We start from the raw sequence: 11696 nt of genomic DNA, 5'->3' as shown, positions 1-11696 counted from the left end.
GCAGATTCCTCCTTTGCTTTCATGTGACTATGTAATCTACCCTGACCTGCCAAGTTATTTGAAAGGATGTTATTGTCTGAGCTCAGGACATAAATATTATAGCACCTCTCTGTATTTGCTAGCATGGGTACAGTAAGGAAAACCTATACCAGCAGGAGATCGGTGCCGGTGATGCAATTCACTGTTATGGCTCTTAGAGGCAGAACTTGCTGTAATGATCTTGTCTGAGTTTTGAGAAGATTAAATCTAGGAAACCTTTAGGATCCAGATAGGGCGTTTTATTCTTATTTGTTCCAAGAAACAAGTACCTGCTATTAATGGGAGCTGCCTCACTTCATCACATCTGACAGGGAAAGAGAGTACCTGACCTTCTTTGTAAGACACCTAAAGCAGAGATTATCCTTAATTATCTGCAATATTTGTCCTATAAATTGTCCTGTGGCAGTTACAGGCATGCCCTGGCTTGGGTTGCGGGGAGGAATGCCCTGGAGGCACACTTCCCTGGGGTGGCCCTGGGAGGCAGTGTGTGCCCGCGCCAGCTGACACGCATCGCGGGGTCAAAATCCAGCTTCCCCCTCGTTTCCAGAGATTAGTAATCAAGTTGCAGAGCTTTACTGCAAATAACCTGTTACTGTCACCTGATGTCTTGCTCCAGGTGCTGCTGCTCCAGTCAAGAGCAGGGCAGAAGCCAAGTCTGCCCTTTGCTCTCATGTGCCACCGGGGAGGAGGGAGGCATCCTGCACCCCGGCCCAAGGTCCAAGGCGGGTGAGTGGGGAGGGAGTGCTGTATTTCCCTGTACTCCCCTGCCTGGGTGGAGAGTACAAGTTCCAACTGAGTAATCACAGCCACCCCCAGACAACCCGTTCCTTCCATGAAGCTCTCACAAAGTGTGATTAATTACATGACAGGGGTAGAAAATGGGTCAGAAGTGAGCAATAGCTTTGTGCAGGGGTTAACTCTGTGTGCGTCCTTTGAGCAGCACTGGGCCATGCAAGCTCTCCAGCTGCCGCAGACTCGCACCCTCCAAGACCCCACTGGTATCAGGGTAAGATAGGGCCTTACCTATCTTTTGAGATCTCTAAACTTTTGGACTTGGTGGTGTAATTCCCTGGAAGCGCACTGTAACTTGCTTTTCTTTTTGAGGTTGTGGTGGGTTTAGAGTAGAATTGTTTTCATCTGCCACCACCAACCAACCACACTTGGTGCCCCACATGGATGGAAGGTGGGGACAGGCAACAAGAAGTGAATGTGTGACCACAGTGTAATGAGTCGTAATCATCAGGGTGATGTCATCGTATTGGTAGTTAAGATTATGAGGATACGGAGATTTGTTACCTTTCTCAGAAGATATTTCGGTCACTAAAGAGTCTGGCTTGATGCATTTACTTTCTTTGAGGTAGTGTCTCACCTGACTGTAGAACTGTCCTGGCTAAACATCTCTCTTCTCATACTGCTCTAAATGTTTTGGAAATGTTCTCTCCTAAGCCATCGTGAAAGCATCCTTCTTTTGTGTCTGGAACTCAGCCCTGTCCTGATTGAGCAAAAAGTCCCATTCTTCAGAGCCAGGGAGGAACAGTTTTATTATAAGTTTACATAACTTGAAATACTAAAGGGCCCTAAAATTGGCAGTGTGGAAAACTTCAACATTATAAACCACCCAGGCTTCAGCACAGAGAACAATTTATCCTTGTCATGTAACTCCACAGCGCCAGGAAACAATGCACAGCTCTGTCAGCCTTTCATGAACTTTTTGGTCAACGTGATGAGTTTCTTAAGAAATAAAATATCCCATCATCACCCAGGAAGAGGTATTTTAGACCAGCCTTAAGACAAGCTTAATCAGAGTTTACTGAGTTATCTCTTCAGGTAGAGTTGTATGGTACAGAAACGGTTTCCTTACAGAGCAGTTGCACCTGTCTAAGTTTAACTGAAGTCTGCTTCAGATATTCAAGTTGTCCTCTTCGGGCCTAGAAACCAAAATCCAGCTGTCAACTTGCAGTTGAAGTATAAGCTTTCAAGGGCAGAGGGAATTCCTTTGTCTCTATAAAGCAATCACCATATGCCCTGAAGCATGAGGTTTTCTTACTAGGCTACTCAATTTTTATTAAGATCCAGTGAGTTAATTATACCAAAATCCACTGTATTCTTTCTAAAGAGTTTATTGAACAATTTCCCCAAAACTTGCTTCTATCTACCAAGCTCACTGGGTAATTTTAATCAAGTCCTCTTGTTTTTACTAAGGTCTGCCAAATTTATTTTGCAAATTGTCTCAGCATGAAAGGTGTCATGAAGTCCACCTCTGCTGGGCCAGCTAGGAATTGCCTCAGGCTTTCCTGATTGGGAAGAAAGTAGGAAGTATAGGATCTCTTGAAGAAATGAGGAATGCGTTTTATGCTTTCAGGTGCTCTGGGACAGAGTGGAGGCTGGGATCAGGGTCCCACCCTTTTGAGTAGCCACAGCCTATAACTTATGTTCTGTAAGTGTCAATGTTATTTAGAGTAAATAAATACCATCTTGTAAGTATTTGGGAGAGAGATGAAAGCAGAGGCCTAAGAAAGGTAAACTCTTCTCTTAGTGCAGGGAAATTGAAAGGGATCCCAGGACTCTGAGATACCCTTCCAGGTTACCAGTTCAATACATCCTAATACAGCACTTTGTTATTATCGCTTCCCACAAAATAATTCTGCCACTTACATACCACACTGCTGTGCAGCCCTCAGAAACCTGCCGGTGCCATCACTGTGCACTTGAAGTAGATATCCCACATCAGTGACCACTGTTTGTGAGAACCCACATCCTCAGTGGCCCCTTCATCAGCTGCCTCAGTGGATGCCAGAGCACAGCTTTTGTTTCTCAGAAGTGCAGGTCTACCCATCCTTGTTCCTTCTGCTTCAAATTAAACTAATGCAAAGAAGAACGTGTGAGGGTCTATGCGAGTTGTGACTCGGGAACAGGGACCACGCTATAAGTTCTCATCTGCATTAGCTAACTCCTGGGACAAACCCCAAGACATAGTCCCTTCAGATCAGCTTGATGTGCGTGCGCTGGCAAAGCATCATGGATGCTTAGGCAACTGTTAGCAGATCTCTGTTTATAAATACAAGATTTTGAATTTAGCTTGAGTGCTTAAACTCGCTAGCAGGCAGGCTTTCGCCCCAACAAAAGCACAATAACAACCACCACGAACAATCACTGTTTCACCTCTCCCACATTAGCTATTAATAATGTTAATTTACTTCCTTTGAGAGATACCATATGTTCCCCTTCCTGATCCCTCTACAAGCATAAGAAAAAACTAAGGAAATTAGAGAGACTCCATAACACTGATGGCAACATCCAATGTCTTATCAGGCTTCCTGTTGTTGGGAGTATTGTTTTCCTTTAAAGATTAATATTTACAATGGTTACTTAGTTATCTTAGTTCATTTGGTGACCATTAAAGATTCCAGCCCTGAATGCGATGAATGAACCTCCTTTTATTTGTCCTTGATGACTTATTTGTCTTGTGCCTCGTCTGGCTGAAAATCAAGGAAAATAATTATTGGGTTGGGCTTTTACTGCCATTTCATGAGGGCTCAAAGTGCATGTTTCTGTTTGTTTTAGAATGGGATCCCTTACCTGCTTTTTCTGCTGATGTATGCATATTTAAGAATATACGTTTTGTGATTAGAAGCAAAGTTAAAATAGGTATTTTTCTTAAGCTGCATGCCTGGTTTTAGTACTCCCTGGGGGGAAAATGAGGATGTTTCACATTTCACGTTTCATCCGCAATTGCAGCAGCAGCCATGTAGGCTCACCAAAGCGGCCTTTGGTGGGACAGAAAAGGCAGTGTGTGCCTGGCCGCTGTACACAGGCTAAAGAAGTAACAGTCCAGTCCCGGGCCTGCCCATAGTTTTCCCTTGTGCATCAGCTGAAGTTCAGAGGGGTTTCTCAGCAAGGACAAATGACACAGTCCTTTTTCTCTTGTATTTTTTTTAATAAAAGCCCAAAGGACAGCAGGAAGCAGTCATGCAGTGTGACACAGATGGGGGTCTTGATCCAGCCGCCTGCTTCCAGAGCTACACAGGCATTTCTAGGCCTCTTCTAGGCATGAGGGATTTTGAAGCCACCTTGAGTTGTCCTCGTCCCTGCTAAAGAGGAGCATAAAAATGTCCTTGTACTCACAGGGGTATTAGACCCAGCCCTGGAGAACAACACTAGAGACAAACATGGCCCATATTGCAAATTGTTGTGTTCTAAATTTGTGCCAGGTGCAGCATTAGAAAGGGATGAACATGAGCGCGTGAGTGGTTTTCAATCCGTCCTGTTTTTCTCCTCAGCATGGACTAAAGACGCACCTTGCCATCCCTGGAAGTGGAAGCTCCTTTCATTGCCAACTGCCCTTAAAATGGGTTCATTTCCAGCTCTGTGAGTGGACCCCCTGCAAGTGCACCTCTGATGGTAACCCCCACGCTGGCTACCTCTCCACACATCCTTTCTACCCCAGCCCATCGGTATTTTCCCAGGTAAAGTCCTCTGGACCACAAAGGACAGAATTAGGTCTGTCTGCAGCCTGGAGGAGTGAAGGACTCAGCATGGAGTGATGCGATCATCGTTGTGCAGCGTGCCTGCACGCTCTGCGTGTGAACCGCCAGACCCTCGTGAGCTAAACCCATTCTCAGACACAGTAGGCTCCTAGAGAAGGGATAATTTATAATCATGACATTTCCAAGGGTTTCTCTCTCTTTTTTCTTCCCCTTCCCCCTCCCAGTGCTTGCCTTCATCCCAACTGGTGAATATGGGACAGACCATCCCAGCTTTTCTAGGGGGAGGCTGGTTTTCTTGTTTCTTTGCAGACTGCTGTCTCATCCTGAAACTGCATATTTGATATGCTTTTATAATGAATTCATTTGCACTGTGACAGATGTTTCTGATACGATAAGAAATGTGGCCCAGGGGCCAGTGGCACTGTAGAGCCTCTCATGTTCCTCACCTGAATTGCAAATGAGATATTGCTTTCTTATCTGTTAAAAAACATGAGCAACTGCACATATAAATAATACGCCACCAACTGCCAGCTGTTTGTGCCAATGACATTCTTCTTAAAAGAATAGCTCCCCCCATCATCTGTTCTTTTCCTTCTTGCAGAAAATCTGGAGCTCTTTTGCAAGTGTAGCAGAAGAGATTTTTTTCTCTTTAAGCTGCAGAGCAGTTACTTTAAAATAATTATGTATGAGCAAAACCAGCTTCCATATTTATGACACAAGTAGTACCTGATTATTTCTCTTTTTTGTACTTCCTTGTCCTTTTTCTGCATATCTCTCTGGACACAAAAGAGAAAATGTCAGTGCTGCTTTCTGTTTCTTGGTGGATCCTTTTTACAGAGCTCACTGTCTTTCAGTGGTTTCATGGTTTCAGTTCTGAATGGTATGGAAGAAAGTTACTTAGCGTTTAAAAATAAATTTTTATTTTTCTGAAAATGTGAAAGAGAACAGTAAACCACTTTTAGTCTTAAGGTTTGTAAAAGTTGGTTTTTATATACCTTGAATTTAGGTTGAAGGTAAACCCACCGCTGGAATCCCAGACACAGAAGCAAGCAGGCCTGCTCACTCAGTAACATTTACTACTAAGTCTTGCAATCAACAGAACTTAGAAATACTACCAGGTGAAGTTGTTCTGGTAATTGATCTGCTTAATGTTTTATTAGGGTAAAACTGAGAAACACTTTTCAGCATTTTGCCAGCTCCAGGCAGAGATGTATTTCTGTTACAAATGACCTTCTGGGAGAACTTGACTGTAGGGACATGATTCATTGGCAGCCTGCTGGTGACAACCTTGTTTCTATTGTTCTAAAACTCTGGTTTCACATTTCTCCTGTTAGATAAGCTGCAACCATTAACTACACAGTGAGCTACAAATAAAGTGTGATGTAAGAATTAAGCTTATTATCTGATTGGCAGCGTGGGGCCACTCTTCCAGGTTAAGGGTTTGAGCAGACTTTTTTTGTAACAAAACTTAGCCTTTTATTACATTTCTGAAAGCATTGTCCTCCCAAAAGATAAAATATGCTTTTGGAAGCTGCAGTGTGTATGTATAGTGTGGCTATAAATAGTCTGGAGCTAGTTCTGCACAAGACCAGTGTGCAGAGATATTAAGGACAGATTCTGATCTTTATAGCTACACTGGGACTACTGAGAAACACCAGTCTGAAGCCGTGGCTTTTAAATTTAATTCAATATGTTCAGATTCACACCAAGATCAGAATCTGTCTGGGGACTTCAAATGTGTTTTGAGGAATAAAGGAGCTTGGCGGCCTCAGCTTAATCTTAGTTTTAGTTGGAGATTACATATCAATTTCTGGAACTGTTATTTGGGACTAGTACCAAGCAAATGAATTCACTCTTAAATGAGGAGTGGCTTGATTATCGTGCTAGCTGAAAAACAGGTCTCTATACTCCCACAGCTCAGCTGCTGTAAATGGATGTACATAAGGATTTAGAAATGGTTGATATTCAGCTCCTTCTGACAGTAGGATGACTTTCAGCAATTGAATGATTTATGATAATGTTGATATTCCTGCAGGCTATTCAACTGCCAGGATATAGACCACAATGGCTGATCAGTCTCTTTTTTCTTCAGGCGTAAGCTGGTTACAGGCTGACATTGGAAACAAGTTCTCTGGCTGAAGCGTTATCTTCCCTGCTACAACAGGGTGGGGGCCGTAGGGAGGAGGGAGAAGAAGAAAAGTACCTGTTTATAATGGGTTATCGACCTCATGTTATCTCTTCTGCAGTAAAATCTTAACAGGACAAAGCATGGTAGTATTATTAAGGGCATATGAGGCAGGGTCAATGCCAGGGTATTAACCTTACTTAGCAAATTTGTGATAAATATAATAGATCTCTTCTTTCCACAAGGAATTTCACAGCAGCTTCTGGTCACGCATTAGAACTCGCTGCCCTCCGCTGCATCCTCTTTCACATTTGGACAGCAAGGAGAGGGGCTGTTTGCACCATTTGCTTGTGCCCTTTAACTTCAGTGCTGTTTTGAGGCCTAATTCTGGGTGTCTAAATCCTCTTTTAAGTCTATCAGGTACACCGAAGAGAATGAGTCAGGCTACCTTACACAGTGATGCCTGAGGTGGAGAAGGTGAAGGCTGCCGGACCTCCGTGGTACGTGGCAGATGGCCGTGTGGTCAGCCCTGGCAAAGCGTTTTGGGGTTTAGTTCTGTGGCAACTTGCTGTGCAGTGGATTACAGGATTCAGCGGAGCAGCTTTTGTTCATACTAGTGAATTCCTGATGCCTTTTGGAGTATTAGCTTGAGGTCTGTGGTGATCTCGGATGTAACTGAAGGTGTGTAGTCTCCTTCTGAGGATGATCCATCCCATAAGATTTACAATTAAACGCATCAGACTTTCCAGTCACCTCTACCAGCCAGTTCATTTAACAAACTTCTCGGTCACTCTTGGGGCAGGACTTGACTCCTACTTGCACTTAGTCTCTCATATGCTGTCCTGACAGCTCTCAGGCTGTAGAAAGGGGGCAGGAGAAGCCAGAACAACCCATTTTGTATGCTCCTTCTAGCTCATGAAACACTGCACGGGGACACTGCAAATGGGCCATACTGAAATGCACAGTGCAGGGCCCGTTGTGGGAAACAGAGCACATCTTAGAGCTGTCTTCAAGGTGCTCTAATTCATGCCAGAGAAAAGGAAGGGACCTGCAAGGATCCAAAAAATCTTTGTCTCTTTCAAACTGCTGTGCCCCCCTTTCTGTCCTTGCTATGCATATGCGACTAGGATAGCTGGGAACAGGGAACTGCCTTTCCACAGGTACACAGCAACACATAAATCTGGAAATTAATAAAGCGCAAGATCTAAAAGCACACCAGTGCAGTTCACTCAAATCCCATTGCTGTGAGCTCCTTTCACACCCACTGGGCAGAGCCAGGCAGTAGCCAGGAGCAAGGGGAGTCCCAGCTGCTCTTCCTGAGAGGCGACTGAGCCCACCCAGCAGTCTCTGCCACCCTCTGGGGTTCAGCTCTGACTGTGCCTGTCCCTGTCTGCATGGTCAATCTGTGTCCCCTGACCAGTCTCTGTTGCTTCTTCTGCAGAGGTGCATTTCTTGAAACAACAGGAGCTGGCCAGATATAATCCCAGCCTTCCTTTCCGATTCTTCACCCTCATGTGGTAAATGTCTGTACTTGTGTCAATCCACTGACCATTTGTTCTGGTTGTTCTGCTTGTTAGCAATAGCCCTGGAGTTCGAAGTTACAGGTGAGCACCTTTTACTCCTTAATTTAGCTCTGGTGCTGACTGTGGAAACATCTCCCCCTGTCTTCAGTTTGTTCCAGGCAGAGAAGGGAGTTTCTGTGACAGGCATACCTCTGCTATTTATCTAGGCAAGTCTGAGTATTTTCCCAAAGAATTTGTGAAATACTCTCTGAATGATCAATGGTACAAGCATGTGACTCCAAGTCACTGGACAGCAAGCTATTTAAAAAAGTATCCACTAAAAAAGCAAGTCTGAGAGTCTATCTGGTGTTAGAAAGCACTTAATTTAGAGAAGTGCCTATCTCGTGAGTATCATGTCATAAGGCAATATTGCAGCATTCTTCAAGGGTAGCGCACAGAAATAGGCTCTGCTTTTGTGTGTGACACATGGATAATGCTACGCTGAATGTAAATATGTTCAGATACAGGTTCAAATACCCATGGCCTGTGGTCTTTTCTCCCCGCCACCCCTCCCTGTCTGCTTGACCCCAGCATCACTGGGCTGTTTGGTCAATTCATATAGTCTTGTGCACTACTAGTTTCAGGTTCCCTGGTCTTGTGCCTTTCAGCATCTTCAAAGAAAGTTGTCTTAATTTCATCAGCTTCCAAGTTTGTAGGGTCATTGTCATTTCCCAGATGTAGATAAAATGTTTCTGTCTCTGTGATTGAAGATTTGGTGTCCCAGGTGCAATCTGTTATCATCAAATAATATAGTTAAGCTTCTTACTTTGAGAATTGGTGCATTAAGACTTGCTGCTCTCATGTTGATGCCTAGTTGCACTCATTTTCCATGTCTTTTTCTGCTGGGCTGGTTTAGGGAATAATACGCCAGTGAAGGGCAAGAAGTAACAAACTGTGGAGAATTATTCCATCTGCATCCTTGTTATTTCAAAGAGTTCATGTCCTCCTTTCAAGGACTATGTGGATTTTTCAGTTTCACAAATAAGATTTATTTTGTCTAGATCCTTTCCTTTTGACAGGTACAGGATCACACGTGAGGGCCCGTGAACTTTGACAGTCATTCTTACTCAGAATTACAGATTTTTAGTGAATTCCCTTGCCACTTTGCAAGATTCTTTCACCAGCTGTTTTTTCCTTCCATATAGTTTATATGGTTAACAGGCACAGATTCAGAACTGATATATAAGTAAAATAAGCAAACATGATTATCTTTCCTGTAATAAATTGAGCAGAATGAGTCCCTTAGCATCATTTTGTGTACAGTTCTTGGCAGTGGGAGCCTTACCAGGACATGCCAGCTCCACTCTCATTCCTCTGGGAGGGCTGTCAGAGTGGCCAGCAGAGCTCACTTTAGACTTTCTCTTCATCCCTTGCTTTGCAGCTGCTGTGTGATTGCATGCAAGGTTTCTCTTTTTTTCAAAAGCACTTTCGTCTTTTACATACCTCCCCAAATTATTCTTGTTTAGGGTAGGCCTTCTGGTACCCTGAAGTCTAAAACACATACATTGAAAATACCTGCTGGACTCTTGTCTGCACTGGCAGCGATAGGAGAGACCTGTGGACATTTAATGACATGAACCACCATAATTATACATGTCTTTGAAAGCTATGATAGAGATCCAGTCCCTTATCCTCTGATATCCACATTTTCTAAAAAATATTTGCCAGTGTCATATACTACTGGTTCAATAAAGCATATGACCTTGGTACTAGAAAAAAAATCCTGAATCTATTTTTGACAAGGTTGAATCTACCACCTTCCAATGCTTCCACATGCTGTTTGGTTTCTTTGGATCAGCAGGAAGAGCCTGAACATTAGCTGAATGTTCTTGTAATCTTCAAGAGAAGAACCTCTGTTCCAAGCTGGGGTAGACTCTTTCTTAAAAGGCCCCTTAAAAGGCATCCTTTCTTGGATGTTTTACAAATGTTGCACCTGTACATTAGAATTTCATCCAGATATGAAACATGCACTTTGAAGTGTGCTTCCATACACCACTGAAGCAAGAGCCTGTGCATTTGATAAATCAAATGGGAGTATAACTTGAATATATAGATGCCATGTAGCTACAATGGCTATGATGCAATTACTTTTTCAGCCATGAACCTGTGAGAGTGGGCCTTTTCTTCAAAAGGAGGGTTTATCTCCTATACTGGTAAAAATCTTTTCAGTTGTCCACCTGCTTTTTGGTTTTTTTTACTAAATTCCATCTAGCCTATGCAGAGTTGGGGACTACCAATCCTTCTTTGATGTGCATTACCAGGATCAGTAAGATTATTTTGATTTTGGTATCTCTTTTCCAATTTGACAGTACAGTTTCTCCTTTATGTAGAACATTTTTCATGAAGATGCACATTTTCTATCCATGAGGTTGGATTAGTATCTGCAGATGTGGGATCTGTCCAATGCTCCATCCTCTCTGGCAAAATTTTTAATTCCATCCTAGTTGAAGCAAATCCAAATATATATATTTAAAAAAAAATAAATAAAGCACAAAACCCAACTACAACCAGACAGCTCCCCACAAACCCAAAATCTTCTGTCCATCTGAACCCCCTGGCTGAAACTGGAGAAGTCTTGGGCAGACATTTTTTCAGAGCATGCTCAACTCCGTAGCAATAACCACACCAGCTTCTCAAGCCTGATCACTTTGACATCTCCACCAGTTTTCCATTTCATGATGGCATAAGAGAACGCAGAAGGCAAACCTGACCTCGGTGCACTCTTACAAGCACAGCGTGTCAACAAAAGACAGGAAGAAAGAGAAAACCATTTGCAATTCAGTAGGGATCAGCAGTCCTTCTGAACGTGCTGTACAGTGGCAAACAAGTAATGGTCTCATGCAAATCATTACAGGCTCAAACAGGAACTTCTCCTTGCTGATGATGTGCTCTGGTGCTCACCAAGTTTCATTCTAACAAAGCGCGACTTCGTTTTCCTCATTTGCTGGCCCAGGCCATGGGGCTTTGCCCTCATATTTGAGGGAAAGAGAAGCCCTGATGTTGGCTTCAGTGGTTGCCTTTCGTGCTGAAACATTTTCAGCCTAATCTCTTTTCTTGGCAGCAACCAAAGTCAAATGCTTAAACCTCATATGGAGGCTGAATAATTGCAAAAAGGGGTTGTACCTGACTGCCTCATGTAGTCACACGTGCTGGAGTGGTGCAAAGCCATGGACCCCAAATGTCTTTCTCACCTCTGTCTCCTCTACTGTTCTTCAGTAATTTGATCTCCCTCAGCTGCATGGACAGTGGTGGGTCCTTTCATACACTTGTATTAACGGGTTCCCCTTGGACTCGAGATCTATATTCTGTGTTTTCCCAGGGTAGGTATGAAGGCTGGCTGCTCCCAGGTGCTGCCACTACTGCTAAGCTTCTGCTTTACATTCCTCAAATTCCATCCTGGTGTGTCTAGGCAGATATCTCTTGGCTGTTTAAATTGAAAAACAGTAATAGTGAAACACACTGAGGTCAAATTGAAAGTCAAAC

The sequence above is a fragment of the Haliaeetus albicilla genome, chromosome 24, assembly GCF_947461875.1.
Source record: "Haliaeetus albicilla chromosome 24, bHalAlb1.1, whole genome shotgun sequence".
Lineage (NCBI taxonomy): Eukaryota > Metazoa > Chordata > Aves > Accipitriformes > Accipitridae > Haliaeetus > Haliaeetus albicilla.
The sequence above is the reverse complement of the archived record's forward strand: the minus strand, read 5'-3'. Positions refer to the sequence as shown.